The following is an 18,647-nucleotide window of genomic DNA, read 5'->3' on the forward strand; positions in this document are numbered from 1 at the left end:
ACTCCGAGGCTCAGCAAAATCCATGGTCTCGTGGTTTCTTTGTCTTCTATCTCCCCAGCCAGAAAAAAAGCTTTCTAGTTTCAAAGGAAGGCTCTGCTCTGAGACTTCACTCCACTCCACCATTTAACCTATGCCCAGGTCCTTCTGAGTCTTGTAAGAACACTGGATTCTTAAAGTGGAATGTTAGAATATTCTTTCTTTTCTTCTTTCCTCCCTCCACCCTCCCTCCCTCGTTCCCTTCTTTCCCTCCTCCGTTTCTTCCTTCTTCCTTCCCTCTTCCTTCCTTCTCCCTCCCTCTCTTTCCCTCTCTCTCTTTTCTTTCTTTTCTTTTCTTTCTTTCTTTCTTTCTTTCTTTCTTTCTTTCTTTCTTTCTTTCTTTCTTTCTTTCTTTCTTCTGTGTTCCACCCTGTATGATCTGCCCCCTACGCAATGAGTATTGACTAGTATTGTCTAGCTGCTTGAATTGGGAGTGGTGAAGAGGTGGGTAGAGCAAACTTGCCAAGGAAAAACAGAAAACTAATGAATAATTCCAAATATTATCCTGCCACACAGGGATAATAACACCCTATAGCATTGTTATAGAGTCAGATATGAATGTGACTTGCTTAGTGCTGAGATTCTCAAAGAATAGATAGATGGCACAATCCAGGCCATTTCTACTTCCCTTCATGGTTCTAGTGGAGGTTCGGAAGGAAGGCTGTGTGTAGTGTCCCTTTTGCTAATCCTGTTTCTCCTTTTGTTTTCCTTATCTCCCACCCAAGTACTAACCAGGCCCGACCCAGCTTAGCTTCTGAGATCAGACAAGATGGCATGGCCGTAGACTGTTTTCCTTATCTCAATGTTCTTTCTTTACTCACTTGTTCATGTCAGAAATTAGGTAATTATTTTGAACATCTCTCCTTTACTTCTTTTTTCCTAATCAATTTCCCAAATGCACTCAATTGACAAGTCTTGATTATTCTGTCTTCAGTTCTTTCAATCTCTTTGTCTCTCTGTTTCTATCTCTCTGTCTGTCTCTCTCTCTGGGCTTCTTCCATCCTTTTCCTGAACATTATTTTAATCTCCCCACTGATATTCCAACATCTATTCTTGCTCACCTTTAGTTCTTTCCCCACAAGTAGCCAGAGAAGACTTCAAAAGCCACAAAACCTCTCACTGATCTGGCTTCCCTTGACCTAGTAAGAATAAAATATAAACTCCATAACATGGCCTTTGAGGTCCTGCTTCTGGCACTGGCTTCTCCTTGAACTACATTTTATTCACTCTGTCCAGTACCGGTGGACAATTTCTGGAGCCTGTGGATCCTCCATGCTTCTCGGCAGTCCTCTTCCTAGTTGGCTCTCCCTTCCATTCTCCACAGCTGATGATCCCAACTTTTGCATTCTCCCTTCACATCTCCATACTGTCCTCTGACTTGCTCAGTTTCCACAGATGACCTGAACTTCATCTTTGAGAAAACAGAGAATATGATTTCTGAGGTCCATACATTGGCTTCGTGTTCTCCTCTGAAATGCCTTTCTCTTCACTGGTCCTCTTCTCAACCATGTCAAAGCAGACATGTCCACGACCCTTCCCACTTGTCCTTCTTCCTAGGCTCCTTGTCCTCCTCAACCTAGAGTTGCCTGATGAGAAACAGGGCACCCGGTTAAACTAGAATTTCAGATAAACAACAAATAATTTTTTTACTACAAGTATGTCCCACATATTGCATGGGGCATACTTAAACTAACAAATTATTAACTATATTTCTTAAATTTAACTGGGTATCCTGTAGTTTTATTTGCTAAATCAGGCATCTCAACCCCTACCTTCTTAAAATTGTTTCCCCTTCTCTTTCTTCCCTTCCACTGGGTGTTCCCACTCAGCTTTAAAATCTCAAACTACTTCCATGGATAAACTCTTGGACACAAATAATCATTCCCTTGATTCTATTATCCTTCAAGCTAGTACCCCAACTCTATGGTCTACTCTCTATTTCAGCTTCTTTACTTGGCTTTTCATTCTTTAGGTCTTTGCAATATAATTTCTAGTTTCACCACTCAACACTCTTCTTAAATATCACAAATGCTTTCTAAATTCCCTCTCCTGCAATCTTCATATCCAATTAGGCTTCTCATTTGGGTGTCCCACAGACATTTCCCCTTATACACTCTGTTCTCCTAAATGTTTGAGAGTTAACTTTTAATTACCCTCTTGTAATTTATCCCTCTTTCTGTTCTAATTGTTGTGATTTAAAAGCATCTACATAGATCTAGTTGCCTAGGTTGAAATCCATGGAGTCACATTCCTCCTTATTTATCATTCCTAATATAATTGGTTACCAGCTTTTATGGCTTCTGTCTTTGGAATAAACCTTTTCCAGTTTTTTCTTCTTTACCTTACTACCTTCCAGTCTCTGCTTTAGATTAGGCTTCTACCATTTCTCGTTTGAATTAGTAGCAATTTTAGATTTAAGGAGACGCAACATTTTGTATGTTTTATATACATGCCAAATTAACCTTAAGGACCGTGCCAAATTTAACTCCTATCAGTAAGGGATAATATTGTTAATTTTCAGGATTCCTTGCTCAAACTGATTGTTTTCTTGGAAAACAGCTTTGGCAATCCAACAGGCTAAAGTGCCATTTCAGTGTTTTAACTGCCCTTACTAACAAAGTTGAAAACATTTTTTAGACTCCAGATCTTTTGAAAATTCAAAGGTGGATCTAAATCTCCTGCTTAAAATCTTGTATTTCTTCCCATTGCCAATGGAATGCCATTTAAATCCTTGGCATGACATTTAATGCTTTTCACTACCTGGCCCCTAAATATTTTCCCAGATTTTATTTCCCATGATCTTCCCCCTGCATACTGAGTGGAAGGAAGTAGAAAAGGAGACTTTTTTTTTTTTCTTGATGAAGACCAATTTACTTTTTATTTTTATTTTTATTTAGTTTAAATCCAAGTTGGTTAACACATACTATAATAATGATTTCAGGAGTAGAATTTAGTGATTTATCACTTACATATAACACCCAGTGTTCATCCCAACAAGTATTCTCCGTAATGCCCCATCACTCATTTATCCTGTCCCTCCACCCAACACTCCTCAGCAACCCTCAGTTTGTTCTCTGTATTTAAGAGTCTCTTATGGTTTGTCTCCCTCTCTGTTTTTATATTATTTTTGCTTCCCTTCCCTTATGTTCATCTGTTTTGTATCTTAAATTCTACATATGAGTGAATTGTCTTTCTCTGACTGACTTACTTCGCTTAGCATAATAAACTCTAGTTCCATCCACGTTGTTGCAAATGGCAAAATTTCATTCTTTTTGATCACTAAGTAATATTCCATTGTGTATATATTCCACATCTTCTTTATCCATTCATCCATCGATGGACATTTGGGCTCTTTCCATACTTTGGCTACTGTTGATAGTGCTGCTATAAACATGGGGGCGCATGTGTCCCTTCAAAACATCATACCTGTATCTCATGGATAAATGCCTAGTAGTGCAATTGCTGGGTCATACGGTAGTTCTATTTTTAATTTTTTGAGGAAACTCCATACGGTTTTCCAGAGTGGCTGCACCCGTTTGCATTCCCACGAGCAGTGCAAAAGTGTTCCCCTTTCTCCACATCCTTGCCAACATCTGTTGTTGCCTGAGTTGTTAATGTTAGCCATTCTGACAGGCGTGAGGTGGTATCTCACTGTGGTTTTGATTTGTATTTCCCTGATGATGAGTGATGTCGAACATTTTTTCATGTGTCGGTTGGCCATCTGGATGTCTTTGGAGAAGTGTCTATTCATGTCTTTTGCCCATTTCTTCACTGGATTATTTGATTTTTGGGTGTTGAGTTTGATAAGTTCTTTATAGATTTTGGATACTAACTCTTTATCTGATATGCCATTTGCGAATATCTTCTCCCATTTTGTTGGTTGCCTTTTAGTTTTGCTGATTGTTTCTTCCGTTGTGCAGAAGTTTTTATCTTGATGAGGTCCCAGTAGTTCATTTTTGGAGAAGGAGACTTTGGTAATTTCCTTGACGTCAAGATTTGTGCCTTTTCTCTCTCCTACCACTGTAATCCTAGCTCTAGCACATAGTGGATGCTTAATGAGTGGAAGTGTGATGGCTGAGAATGAGATGAAGGGGAATGAATGTTTTGGTGGAGAGAAGGGCAGGGAGACATTGTGGTAAAGAAATAGCAATTGGCTGGTAGATGGTGTGTTAGAGATATCCTTGGGTTTATGGCTTCAAAATTCCTGTTATCGATAATGCTACCCACCTGCGGAAGCTATATAGGAGAAGATGATCTAGGATAATTCACAAAAATAGACACATAGTTGTACATGTTGATAATATCTTCAGCAAGTCATTTTCTGGAAGCCACAATAGCAAACACGTCACCAGCAATCTTTAGCTGGCTAGAACCCCTACTCCTACTCTCTGGGCTTCCAGACCTAGTGGTTGGCTATCAGGGCATTGCTGACTTTCCTCCACCTTCACCCAGGATGACAATATCTAGGCACCACAGCTTTGCACAGTATCCGGTTACCCAGTCTGTCCTAGAGCCGCTCCTCTTTCTTGTGGTCCCTGGACAGCTCCCTTCCTGTCTCCCAACCACCGATAGAGGGCAGCGCCCAGATTATCCTTGCTGCACCCTCTAGTGGCCACTAGGAAGTTGCACAACTATCAAAGGAACAGCTTTCCAGAGTTGAAATAGAACAAAAATATGTGCAATCTTACAATATCACAAATCATTAACTCTGTTCCATCTATTTTCCCCTGGAACATGGCTTTTATTACCTGTATGTCTCATACAGGGTCTGAATCCATTTTGGAGGATACTTGGCAACAACCCCAAATCTCCTCCCTCTTGTCTTAGGGCACAGTGTCCCTTAAGATCCCATAGAGATGTGTGAATTCAACTCTAATGTAATGATCCTGAGTTCTAAGAGTGATTTATAATCTATGTGATAAGACCACCAATTGGTATTAGTATGTTACATATTTGCATTAATTGCAATACAAGGGAACACTAATAATAGTTCGAAACGGTGGCATTGTAGCTGACAGTCCTGATTTATGAAAATAAAAAGCAGTGTGGAAGATGTCATCTAGCCAATAGCCTTTGTATTCTGAGGCTGCTCCCATTTTTAGGCTGACTGACTTTCACGGTTCATGCTCATTTTACTTTGTGGGGGAAAAAGCAACCCCGAGATACAGAGAGAATCTTTCCCTAAACTCCCAGCCTCACTGTAGTATAGCCTGTGCTCAAAACTGTCAGTCTGATGCCCAAGTTGTCATTTTCGTCCTGCTGACTCTCTCCCCAGAGCCCAATGGAGTCTCCTTGAGGCAGCCAAAGGAGTGACAGATAGACATGTTGTATAGTAGGGCCATTTGAGGCAGCCACATGAGGTATGGAAAATGTGATTTATAGGTATTTTTTCCCCCAGGGAAAAATGGATTTCATTATTTTCCACCTCAGGTAAGGGGTAAACCTCTGAGCTTGACCTTGGAAGGTTGTGTGGCTATAATATGCTGGCTGAAGTGCTGATATAGAGTAAAACCTCATTAAATCAATATTGGTTATTCAAAATCATGCTTGATTGGAAGCAACTGCTTTCCCTCAGCTGCCTCATGCCCCACTGTTCCTTGAACAAAAATATTAGCTACTTTAAAGTGGGTTAAGCTGTGAAGTTTTCTTGGCCTTGGAGTTTCAAATTAATATGGTTATTTATTATTATTTTTCAAGTAGAAGACAGTTCTGAAACACCAAGTCCAGAGTTGATTATAACCTACTACTGTCACATGTAGGGTTATTAACAAGAACATCCTATTTTAGTAAAAAAGTCATGAGTTTTCTTCCCCCATTTGCACAGGTGTAAAGTGCCTGCTTATTGGAATAAATAAGCTTATGGGCCCCTAGGCAAATAGAAGTTATGTAAATAAACAGCCATGGCTAGTTATTCATGGCAGTGGTCAACTAGAATACAGATGGATGAGCTCCATTGTCAATTCAAAGGCTTCTTTTAGCCAAAGTGAGGCTGGGTTGAAGGAACCAGAAGAAGATGTGAGATCCAAGGTGATCTTGGACCATTTTACCTCCCATCTGCTCCCCACCAAACCAAACCTATGGTAGCAGACATTACCAAAACCCCTTATTTGGGTTTTCAATACAGGATAGCAAAGTACCTCAGAAAAGAACAGGCAGCTAGAAGTCTGGTTAATCCACAGATTAATGAGCAACAATGGTATGTTTATTTTCATGATCACTCCAGAAAGTTCCAGATTTATAATGCAACATGCAGATCACCAGAATGTTGGGCCTTCCCAGGCCTTCAGAGGCAATACTACACTTTTGTATGTTTATTCTCCCTTGACTAAAGTTTTTAGGGTTTAAATGAGGCAGGCCATCGGATTGAATGTCTGCTTTCCATAAGCCTTCCTTCTTTCCTTTGGCCCATTCCCTGGTTGAAGCCAGGAGAGAGCCTGTTGCTTTTGTGTTTACTATGCCTCCCTGATCCCAAATTCCCGCAAATTTACAGATCTCCACTGTGGAGAATGGAATGAGTCCAGGTAGTGTTAGAGTGGGGCTTCTGAGAGACTAGTAATGAAATCTGAGTTAGAGAAGGCTGAGAAATGGGCCTCTGATGGCTCTGCGGTCCCGGAATGGGCTCCTTACCACCAGCCAGCATGTGGGATGGGGACGAGGGGGTGTTCATGGTTGGGGATCCCATCCTTAGTTGTTCCTCTTATTTCAGGGACAATTCTGGGTGTCTTGAAAACCAGGATATAGGGATAAAACCAGACTCATCTTTCCTGAAATGCAAGTGCTTGGTGATCTTCTGTGGCTACAGGCCATGGCCAGATCTCTGCCTAGAAGCTTCCCCTGGCTCCTAATGCTTCACCCCAGCTGCGCTCCTGAACAGCAAGTCTCCCCCTGTCGGCTCTGGGAAGGCTTCTTACTTGCCCATGTGGATGTGGCTTTAGAGGTGGCTGGTATAAGCCTATTTTATGGAAAGTAGAATTTATAAGACCAAGAATAAGGATATGGTCACTCCCATAACACAGAGAGTTCTTCCAGATTCCTGTAAACCGTTAACTTGCCTAAGAGTGTTTTCAGCGTTCCTCAATATGCTGACAACATTTTTTAGGTGTGTTTCTACAGAGTGAGCAGAGGAGCCCTCCAGGCAACGCAAGAGGACACGTGGGCTGAGAGTTTGGAGACATTAACACGGGCAAGGAAGCCCGCAATCCATGATGGTTGGGTTGGAAGAGTAGCTGAGGACACTCAGCAAATTAAAGACATTTCTCTTTTATCCATCCCTTGCCCTCATTAATTTCTCCCAATGCATTGTTTTCCCAGGACTGCAATGAAATGAACCTTGCTCATGGTTTGTCTAGTCATAATTAGAGTCTTCCTTTCTCTTGTTAGACAGTAATGCCAATAATGACTGCAAACATTTTGTCTTCTTTTTAGCAAGGCAAGGAGCCAAAATCATTATATCTGTGAGTTGATGTCAGATTTATAATGCAGAGATGTAAGCTTCACATGCCATATGTGTGCCAAAATTTCATTAAGCCTTTGGAAGGTTTAACCGTGCATTAAGAAGACATCCTGTTTGTTTGTTTCTTTCCCGATGAATTTTTCTTCCTAGTTATTTGTACTGAAAGCCAGGGCCTTCTATTTACCATGACTCATTTTCAGGGGAGGCAAGTGGGAGGGAAAGGAGAGACTGGGGGAGGAGGAGGTATCATATGGGAAGTGAAGGAGAAGAGGGTTTGGGAAAATCTGAGAGTGGTCGTAAGAGGAGAGGAGGGCCAGATTGAGGGAGAAAGGCATAGAGACTGAGGAATAAGGATGAGAGGTGGTGTGTGCATGGGTAAGGGAAATGGATTACCTAGAAAGAAGCCAACAAAACAGAGGGAAAAGTTAACTTGATTGACTTGCTTTGGCTAGCTCTCTTCACCTGGGCTCACACCCAGGCATGCCAGAGGATAGTCTAAAAATAGATGGAATTTATCACATGTGGTTGAGCAGATTGTTCCCGAGGGGGTGTTTTCCAGGGCCCAAATGGTAGGATCCCAACCATTTTGCACTGCAGAAGAGGTAATTTACTTCACGAAAGTGAGCACTTGTCTCCCTGCGAGAGCATTTCTTCCTTTCTGCTCACAACAGAATGGGGTTCAATATCCCCAGCCCTGTTGGTGGGAATTACATACCCATAAACCAAGGAAATGAGATAATTAATGGATTTTGATATTCTTTGGATGAGGGAAAGGCAGCAAATCTTTCCAGGACTCCTGACTTGGGCTCCCTATCCCACCCCTGAGTGGCAACTCAAGAATGTTTTAGAAAATTGTGCTTAAAAGCTAGAGACAGAACACATTTTTCTTTTCCCTCCCCCCCTCCCCCCACGCCAGTGTTGGCATCCGAAAGTGCATTTCTCACATGTAAGATTATCCCAATGGATAATTCACTCTCTGAGTGCCGGGAAAAATAGGTTTGAAGCTCGATGAGCTGCCTGCTGCTGGCTCTCTGTTTTCTGGCATCAAGGTTTCTCAATAGTGGACTCAACGGTTGTATTTTTCACCTACAAAAGAATTGCTATCAGAAAACCAGACAGCGGATAATTGTATTTCGTGAATTGACGGTGAAACTACTCGGTTTCAGCCAAGGTCCAAAGGCTGATAATGTTCAACCAGGAGAAATGGTTTGTGTGAGAGAATTCATTTTTGGGCGTTCATTTTTACTGAAGGAAAGAGGTTGGCTTAGATTTTTTGAGAAATTCTTCTCCAACATGCAGCTAGAAATTTCGGCATCTTTAACAGCTCTGGTGAACCCTGCCGTATCATAGTCTTGCATGTGAATGCCAGACTCCCAGTAAAACTGGAGGCTCCAGCTTCAACCAGAACCTCCATCCATCTCTTCAGATCTAGCAGGAAAGCAAATAAGAATGCATGCCATAAATATCCTCCGTGACGGGCAGCAAGGGTGCTGGCACCTCGCCACCTGGCTGTCTCGGACAAGGAGACACGAAGCTGCTGAGTGTCTCCCTGCATGCACACCTAGGGTGCCTCCTGCACCTGTTTGGAGAAGAATCAAGATGTTTCCCCAGAAGTGCGCCAGCTGCCTGCATGGGCCAGCCTCATCCACCCAAAACTGCTGAGGAACAACTGGGCTTCCTTTTCCTTCTCCCACTTGGCTTACCAGGTTGACTCTGATGTTTCCTGGGACCCTTGTGCATCATTTTCCTCTGGAACTTGAGCAAGATAGAAAGAGAGACCCATACTCTCCTCCTTGCCCTGGAAGAAAAAAAATGTACCAAGGGAGTGGGAATAAAGGCAAAGCCTGTGAATCTGTTCCTTACACACACTGGACTCATTCCCACCTCTGAGCATGCTGTTCAACCCACTTGGAACACCCTTCCGTCGCCCATCGGCACCCATTTACCTAAATTTTATTCATTCTTCAAGACTCATTAAATCCCATCTGCCTCATGAAGATTTTTCCATCTAAGAGTTTACTCCCTCCCCTGGTCTCCTGTATCTACAATCTGTCCCAGAATTTAATGTGCATACAGACCATGCCTTGTGTTTTTTTCTCCGTTTCCCTTCTGGGCTCCCACAATGCTGTCCATAATAAGCTTCCAGAAATGTTTGTTGATTGACACTTCGAGGAGATGAGCTGAAACTCATTCTCCTTTCTGCAGCAGGGCACAGGGTCTGAGGAAGTTATAGTGTGTGTCTCACATGTAAGATCATCCCAGTGGATTTCTGGGTCTGGACCCTTATTAATGAGTCATCTTAAGAACAAAAGACTCATCCCCTGGCCCCACACCTCCTTTATTCACTCCACGATTATTTTTGTATAGACCAAGTGAAGATAAAATGGCTACGACATGGGAAGGGCAGGCCCCAGGCAGGGAGAAGGTCACACAGGCATGCAAGGTCCCGCCTCCTGTGCTTCCTTGTGGTGGGGAGTGTGTAAATGTTTCTCGGGATCAGACTTTTCAGAGCTCAGTCTTCAGCTCCCTCAGAGACCCCCTAAACACATAGCATGATTATGGTAAGAGGCTGAATTGACTACCAGGAGGACACAGGACAGGGAGTAACCCACTCTGTTCTTGAGGTGGGTGACGGTGAGCTGGTCATGCACGTTTTCACGGGGCAGGAGACCTTTGAATTGGCCCTCAGTTTCTGGCCAGATTCATGGTCCTTTATCCTGGCCCCAGCAGGGAAGGGCCCCCAGAAGTCCCACAGAGAGATGCCCTGATTCCAGTGTCCTAGATAGGACAGGCTGTCACAGTCCTGGCAGCCCAGGGTGAAGTAGTGGAGTGTTCTGGTGATTCTTCCATCCCATTTCCCAGACACACAGAGCTGCCTGGAGAAGAGTCTCCTTGCTGATGGGCAGTTGGGAACCCAGGGGCAAGGATGGCCAAACAACTTTCCAAGGCTGGCTGGCGGTGACACAGGTGAGCCTGACAATACTGTCTGATGAAGGAAAAGGGAAATCTGCTCTTAAGATTGAATCCAAACTGCAAGCGGTAGGGACAGAAGGCTCAATCCCAGGGCACCTGCTGTCAGGGATGTCTGTCAGAGCGAAGATCCAAGAGAGCACTCGTCTCTGGGGTCATCCACTCGCTGCACATCAAGCCCCCTAGTTGGGACGCCTGGTGGGGAGTGGCAGCAGGAGCGCGATAAGCACTGTGCCTTGGCATTAGTTAAAAAACAAACAAAGCAAACTAGAATGTGGCTCTCCCTTTGGATGCTTGCTACTTCTGGTGATTTCTAATGCCACCTTCAGGATTTGCTGAGAACCTGTTGGGTACCAGCTTTATTTGGGGCGCCTGAGTGGCTCAGCCAGATCAAGAGCTGACTCTTGATTTCAGCTCAGGTCATGATCTCACGGTTCATGAGTTCAAGCCCTGCTTTGGTTTTTGTGCAATGATTGTGGAGCCTGCTTGGGATTCTCTCTCTCCTTCTCTCTCTGCCCCTCCCCTGCTCGCTCTCTCTCTCTCTCTCTCTCTCTCAAATAAATAAATAAATAAACTAATAAAAAATTTTAAGACGATTTATTTAACATGAAATAATCTGGGGGAAAACCAAAGGAGGGATGATTCACCGTGCGGTCACAGTCTGCCTTCAGTGTTGGGACATTGTTTCATGAGAAGTGCGAGAAGATCAAGGCTCAGAGCCCTGAGCTGTGGAGTGCCATTGTGTGAGCCGTGATCTTGAGGGAAGACTGAGAGGGAGAAGCAGGGCATGACGTGCCTGGGGAGAATCACTGCATGGCCTTTCTCTGTGATATGTTGTTCTGACCAGTGTGGAGGCCAGTTATTACTTATCCATCCATTTAGAAAGATTTACCAAACATTTGTAATGTGCAGGGCATGTGCTCGGTGTGGGACATACAAGGTCACTGTAGTCTCTGTGCTCTGGGGGCTCATAGCCCAGTCCTAACAATTGACCAGCATGGATCTCACTGGGTGCAAGAGAAGGACCAGAAGAATGAGTCTAATAATCTGGTCATTCATTAACCTCTATCTATTAATTTCTAAATGCCAGGAGCTGCACTAACTTCTGCTTCAGGAGCTCAGCACTTCGTGGAGGTGACATGGCAAAGAAAAGGCACACTGGATGTGGGGGGCCCAGAGCAGCCAAGTCGGGTGTTAGGGTCATGGGGGTGGGGAGAGGGTCGTGGGAGTTCCCCAAGGAAGGAGACATTTGGATTGGGGCCTGAGAGAGAATTGTCAGGAAACGAAGAGGAAGAGACTGGCAGCCAGAGGGAGGGTGACCTAGGCAGGGCACCTGTGTGGACAAAAGCACTGGAGAAGAGATGAAGTGGGCACATTGGATAGCCAGAGTGGGTGCGGGCAGGTGGACAGATAGAGGCCAGCCGTGTGCGTGTGTGTGTGTTTGTGTGTATGTGTGAGACCAGCCATGTGTGTGTATGAGGCCAACCATGTGTGTGTGAGGCCAACCATGTGTGTGTAAGGCCAGCTGTGTGTGTGTGTGTGTGTGGCCAGCTGAGTGTGTGTATGAGGCCTGCTGTATGTGTATGTGTGTGAAGCCAACCGTGTGTGTATGTGTGTGTGTGCGTGCGTGTGAGTGTGTGTGTGTATGTGTGAGACCAGCCATGTGTGTGTATGAGGCCAACCATGTGTGTGTAAGGCCAGCTGTGTATGTGTGTGTGTGTGTGTGTGTGTGTGTGTGTGGCCAGCTGAGTGTGTGTGTATGAGGCCTGCTGTGTGTGTATGTGTGTGAAGCCAACCGTGTGTGTGTATGTGTGTGTGTGTGTATGTGTGTGTGCGCGCGCGTGCTTGGGCTCTGTCTGAAAATGTTGAATTTGTACACTGCTGAGATGAAATCTCAGAAGATTCTGAATTCTACAGTCTGACTTTGAAGGGGAACAGTGAAAATGTGGGCACGATACACCCAGAACTGCCAAATGTACATTCGCCTTCTCACTTCACGCTAGAGGCCCACGTGAACATTGCAATAACAAATCCTCTATTTGTTATCGAGACAAGTCTCCACGTTTCCGGGAGAGGGGATCCTAGTAAGAATTCCGTGGGTGATACTTGAAAACATCTGCTTCACTCTTCAGTGAGTTCTGATGAGGGAAGCAGTTTGTCTGTGGGCCGGGATTTGGGCAGGAAGGCGGCGTACTGTGCTGGCCGGGTGGCCGGGCTGCTGACTCCCACCCCTGGAGGAGAAGTTTGCATGGGAGCTATCACTACTCTGGATTTCTACGAAGTAACATTTCAGGGACAATCTGTATGTTTTAACAAATTATGTTATTAGGGACAAAGCTGGAATTACTTCTAATCGTTTCACAAGGGACATTTTAAACCTTGCAGATGATTTTGCTATTTTGTCAGGGTGGAACCGACCCATTTAAACTTTCCAGTCATATTAATTTTTAATTTAAATTTAATGAAATTAATTCAAATTAAGAAGGTGACCATTATCAATTTCCTTTCCTATTAGTTCCTTAATGCTTTGGCAAATTGCATTCTAAACTTCTCCTTCAACGAGCTAGATACATATTCATGGGTTTCCTAAGAAAAGATGAATTTGATCTTGATATGCTAATCCATAGCCATGGCAGCAATCAAGGAGCAGCTAGGGAGAGAAGTGCATTCTGGTATTAATTATGAATCAGGCATTAAGAACTGGTAAATAATTAAAGCTTCATGTGTCACAACACAAGTTAAGAATCAGTGTATATTTCCATTACCAAATGCGTTTTGGGGCTATTTCCAGCTCTATTTGGATATTGACTGAACATAAACTGAGATGCAAGTAGGGAAGTCTCATTCATAGAAAACTCATAGTACAGAATTTCGATCTTACTGAACTGTTGGCATAGGTACGCATTCAACTTCAGAAGCTGGGGCTCGGTGTTTCTAGGAGCTTTTGGGTCATCAGCCCCCTCCCCTCAAAGTTCCTTCACTCTTTGGGGGTCTGTGCAGGGGAGTCATGCATCAGGCAGGAGGTTTTGCTCTCTGAGTATCCACAGATCAGCAGTATGCACAGCACCCGGGAGCTGGTGGAAAGTGCAGGCTGTCAGGCCCACCGAGGCCTACTCAATCAGATCTGCTTCTTAGCAGGATTCCCAGATGGCTCCTTTGTACAATGAAGTGCAGCGAAGGCACTTCTCAGCTGGAGGAATCTGTGATTCTTCCATTTCCTTGGCTGCTGCTTCTACAGTGGAAAGGAGGCCAGGTTCACTTTGGCCTACTCCGTGTTCTCAATGGCCATCCTCCCCTCCTACCCATCGCATTGGGGGTTGGATACCCCTGAGGTCCACCTGCAGGACTTTAGGGTGCTAGAAGCAGTGGTCCTGGGTTTGAATCCTGGTTCTCTTCCTTGTGGGCTGTGTGATCTTAAGCAAACTCCTGACCTCTCAGAGACGCGGCTCCCGTGTGAATGGCACCGCCTGCCTCACAGGGCTGTTGTGAGGAGAGAATGAGGTCATGTCTGTGGGACAGAACGCCCGCCAGCAGCACAGCGGTCTGGAAATGGTAGTCGTGATCATGATGATGATGATGATGGCATTGAGGAAAAAGTAACTTTTAGGGAAAAGAATCGATGGCCAAGAAGGATGTGATTAACTCAGTAGACAATGGAGGGATGTTAGAGATTCTTTAAAAATAGTCATGCATTATGATGGTCTCTGCTTGACAGCCTAAAGGGAAGTTTAAAGGGGAGGTTTTCTTGGCATGGGTTTTGGGAGAGCAGGAACAATATTCTCAAAGAGTGAGACTTGCCCTGAAAAAGAGAAGGGAATTTTAAATTTTTAAAAAATATTTCTTTAGTTTTGAGGGAGACAGAGACAGAGCACGAGCAGGGGAGGGGCAGAGAGAGAGGGAGACACAGAATCCGAAGCAGACTCCAGGCTCTGAGCTGTCAGCACAGAGCTTGACATGGGGCTCAAACCCACCAACCGCAAGATCTTGACCTTAGCTGAAGCTGGATGCTTAACTGACTGAGCCACCGAGGCATGCCATGAAGAGAAGAGAAGGTGATTTTAAAGTGAAATCCCAGTGCTCTGTCTGTTGATCTCTTCGCATCCTGACTTTCTCCGTATCAAAATGCCTCCATCTCTCTACCAAGTAAATGTGTGTGAATCATGTGGACATCACCCTTTTCTCTGGACGTGAAAAATAAATACGCTTCATGACTTTTCTACAGTTGAAATGAATGAGGAAGAGAAAGCAAATGTTTGGAATTATGAAGTCTAAACACTTCTGTTTAAAAATCCCTGCTTTATAAAGGCAACTACAGTTATTGTTTTCAGAGATCCCTATTTCGTCCCCCAAACAGTGAGTGCCCATAAAGGCATTGGGCCTCTCTCGTATTTTCCACCCTATAGAATCTCCTTTCTTTAGTTGCCTTAGTCACTTAGGTTGTCAGGAAGGATGAAAATGATATTTATTACAATAATAAATGTCTACCTCTTCAAAGACAGAATGAGCCATTAGTAGGATGGGGTTAAGGCGACCAGATGCCTAGGAAGGTTTTCGTTGTCCTTTCAAAATGCTGGGCAAGCCACTGGACAAGGATGTGAAGCTTTGGGCATTTGCCATCAGTGGCTACAGGTCACAAGGTCACGGGCTCTGGCCCTGCAGGAACATATGAATACTGAATACACAGGGTTCTTTCTCCCTTATTCCCTAGAAGGCGCATTGTGGAATTACCCATGATGGCCCCGAATTGCCACTTTGTTCTCATGGTAATGAAAGAATGAAAGGATGAACATTAAAGAAAAAAAAAAAAAAAACAAAAAAAAACCCTCTCATCTTAAACCTTTTCAATTTTTAAGCCCATAAATATAGGGGTCAGAACAAGAGGCCCTTCTTTTAAAAAATATTTTATGTCAGGTCGTGCCATATATAATATTTAGCAAGCTTATTTTCTCTCATCTGGGAGGTAAAGGATTTTTGCCAGTTCCACTCACCAAGCAATGTATGGCCAAATGCTGAAATATATTACAACTAGAACCTCAACTTCCCATTTAAATTTCAGGCACTGAGTTTGATCAGGTGTTAAAAGGTTCTGAAACTTTGAACTTGGTTTCAAAATTGGTTGTTTGCAGAATCTATGAGGTTGAGGGCAGGGGAGAGGAAGAGGCCAGAGGGTGCTGCTAAGGTCTGACATCAGAAAATTTCCTTAACTAGGATGACTTTCTTTTTCCTGTCTCCCCGAGCACTGTGTACCTCACTTTATGCACGGGGTGGGTGTGACTCACACTGTATATTGTCCTCATCTGGGACCTGAGACAACACAGCAAAGTGGGTGAGAATTTGGACTCAGAAGCCAACTGCCTGGGTTTATATACCGTGTCAGACACTTACTAGCTGTGGGAGCTTAGGCAAGATACTCTGTCTCAGTTTCCTTATCTGCAAAATGCAGATAATGGTAGTACCTACCTGTAAGGTCACAGTGAGAATTAGATAAGTTAATACATGCAATGCACTTAAATCCGTGCTTGGCATATAAGAATCGGTGTATATTTGCTTGCTGTTTTTCATCTCAGCTACCTGACCCTGAGCTCAGAGAAAGAATTCATCTTTCTGTTTCCATAGTGCCAGGTATATACACGTTCATCCCACAACATTTATCACATGCCTACAATGAGTCAGGCCCTGACTGAAAGACTTGGTCACTGCCCTTCTGGAAGAAATGGTTTTTCTGGAGAGAGGAGCAAATATTGCAATACTTCTTGCTGGGTCACGTATCAGAGGGGCTTGATTCTCACCTGTGGGGAGCAGGCTGGGCTTTCTTGAAGGAAGCTGAACCTTAGCCGGATCTGTAGGATGAGCAGGAGAAGAGCAGAGAGTGTTCTGGGTGAAGGGAGGCACCTGTGAGAAGGCATCCCATGAAGAACTGTTGAACAAAAAGAAATTTTGGTCAGCTTTTGAGAAGGTGAGGGGACCTCAACCTCTTCTTAAATTATCAAGGCCCTGGCACTCCTGATGGCCAGGCCTTAATTCCCTGAATAAAGATGAAGATGGAAGAGAGCATACTGGGAAGAGTCCCCTCCTGCCAGGAGGGCCTTCCAGAACTCAGGGCTCTGTGCTGAAGCCAATTTGGGCACATCTATATGTTTTATGAAGCATTCCCTGCCCCCCCTCCCCCCAATCCCTCCTGTCTTTCTCTCCCTTTCTTTCTTTCTTTTTTCTTTCTTTCTTTCTTTCTTTCTTTCTTTCTTTCTTTCTTTCTTTCTTCTCTCTCTTTCTTTCCTTCTTTTCTTTCTTTCTCTTTCTTTTTCTCTTTCTTTCTTTTGTTTTTTCTTTCTTTCTTGCCCTTTCTTTCTCTTCCTTCCTTCCTTCCTTCCTTCCTTCCTTCCTTCCTTCCTTCCTTCCTTCCTCCCTCTCTCTCTCCCTCCTGCCCTCCCTCCCTTTCTTTCTTTCATTCTGTCTCTCTCTTCCTTTCCTCCCTCCCTTTCTTTCCTCCCTCCCTTCCTTCCCTTTCTTCCTCCCTCCATCTTTCTCCCTGTCTTTATTTCTCTCTCTTAGATTTAGATTTAATTGACGTATTATATTAGTTTCAGATGTACAACATGATTCCATATTTGTAGATATTGGGAAATGATCACCTAGTAAGTTTAGTTAACATCCATCACCACATATTGATAAAACAATTTTTTTCAAGTGGTGAAAACTTTTAAGATCTCCTCTCTCAGCAACTTTCAAATATACAATACAGTGTTATTTATTTATTTGTTTATTTATTTATTTATTTATTTATTTATTTATTTATTTTTCTGGCTACAGATTTATTCAACAGAAAATAGTCTCCTCCAGCTTTACTCAGGTGGCTGGCCACATCCATAACCAAAATCCACCTCTAAACTGGAATTCAGTTGCTGACCCAATCCTGGCTTCAGCTTTCTTGTTGGCATCAGGGGTCACAGTGCTTCGTCTGCAGGTGTCTCTGTCAGCTTCCCCTACTGTGAGTTTCCCTCCAGACCATTGGGCCCTGGCCTGCTGGTCTCAGGTTTCAGGACGGCTGTGGCACAGAGAGGCAGACACAATATCAGGGGGCAGGTGGAGGCAGTCATAGAGATACTGGATACCCTGGCTGGTAAGGTACCGGTAGAAATGCCTCCAGGCAAACTGTTCCATTTTTTTAAATTTTAATTTTTAACGTTTATTTATTTTTGAGAGGGGGAGGGGCAGAGAGAGAGACACACACACAGAATCTGAAGTAGGCTCCAGGCTTAGAGCTGTCAGCACAGAACCTGACATGGGGCTCAAATCCATGAACCATGAGATCGTGACCTGAACTGAAGTTGGACTCCCAACCGATTGAGCCACCCAGGAACCCCATGGCAAACTCTTCCTTTATGTAGCTTTGTGAGCTGAGAGACTGTGTGGCCTTCATGACGTGGTCTTTAGGCATGTGGATGTCCTTCTTGGCCACCATCATTCCGTCCTTGAAAAGGAGTTCATAAATGGCAATACGATTCTTCTTGAGCATCAACATTTGGTGGCCGTTATGTCTGAAAAGCCAATACAGTGTTATTGACTGTAGTCACTGTGCTGTACCTTCCATCCACAGGACTTATATCCTTTATGGCTGTAGGTTTGTGCTCTTCAACTACCTTCTCCCCTTCACTGCTTTCTTAAACATGTATTTTAATGCCCTCTTTCTCTAAATCCTGTGACGTTTCTAGCAGCTTACTCTGATAGTAGGGTAGACATTTAGACTGCAGAGGAATGAACAATTCATTGCAAAGACACACAGGTCAAGTTTCCTGCACTGCCCTGCCCAGACCTGGCAAAACTCTGCCTTTCTTGAAGGGGATTTGTTCCCCTTGAAGGGGGATTGCTTGTGGCCACCACCCCCTCACTCCTGCAGAGCCGCACCTGTACCCTCTTTGTCTTCCTCATCATGTCTTCATGAGACAAGACTGACTCTTGACCTGGAGGATGGTGGGGTTAAGTTAAAAAATTGACTGGCTAGTCATTTAAAAGCTACAGAGCAAGAAATAAAATGTTTCCAAATTCTTACTAGTCCCCTACCGGGGAAGTTTCGGCATCGGGCAGAGTGAGCCAGCCACCACCCTCCTCTCCCTTGAGAGGAGCAGAAGTAGCCTTTGTCAATATATAAGATAAATCCTTGATTGAGTTGGAAGCCTGGCTGCTTTTTTGT

The 18,647-nt window shown here is 44.0% G+C and overlaps 1 pseudogene; it reads right to left on the reverse strand.

The window, feature by feature from the left end:
• Nucleotides 1-17,298: 17,298 nt before the first annotated feature.
• LOC102950290 lies at nt 17,299-17,978 on the reverse strand (annotated as a pseudogene).
• Nucleotides 17,979-18,647: the final 669 nt, after the last annotated feature.

Source organism: Panthera tigris, chromosome A1 (genome assembly GCF_018350195.1).
Source record: "Panthera tigris isolate Pti1 chromosome A1, P.tigris_Pti1_mat1.1, whole genome shotgun sequence".
NCBI lineage: Eukaryota > Metazoa > Chordata > Mammalia > Carnivora > Felidae > Panthera > Panthera tigris.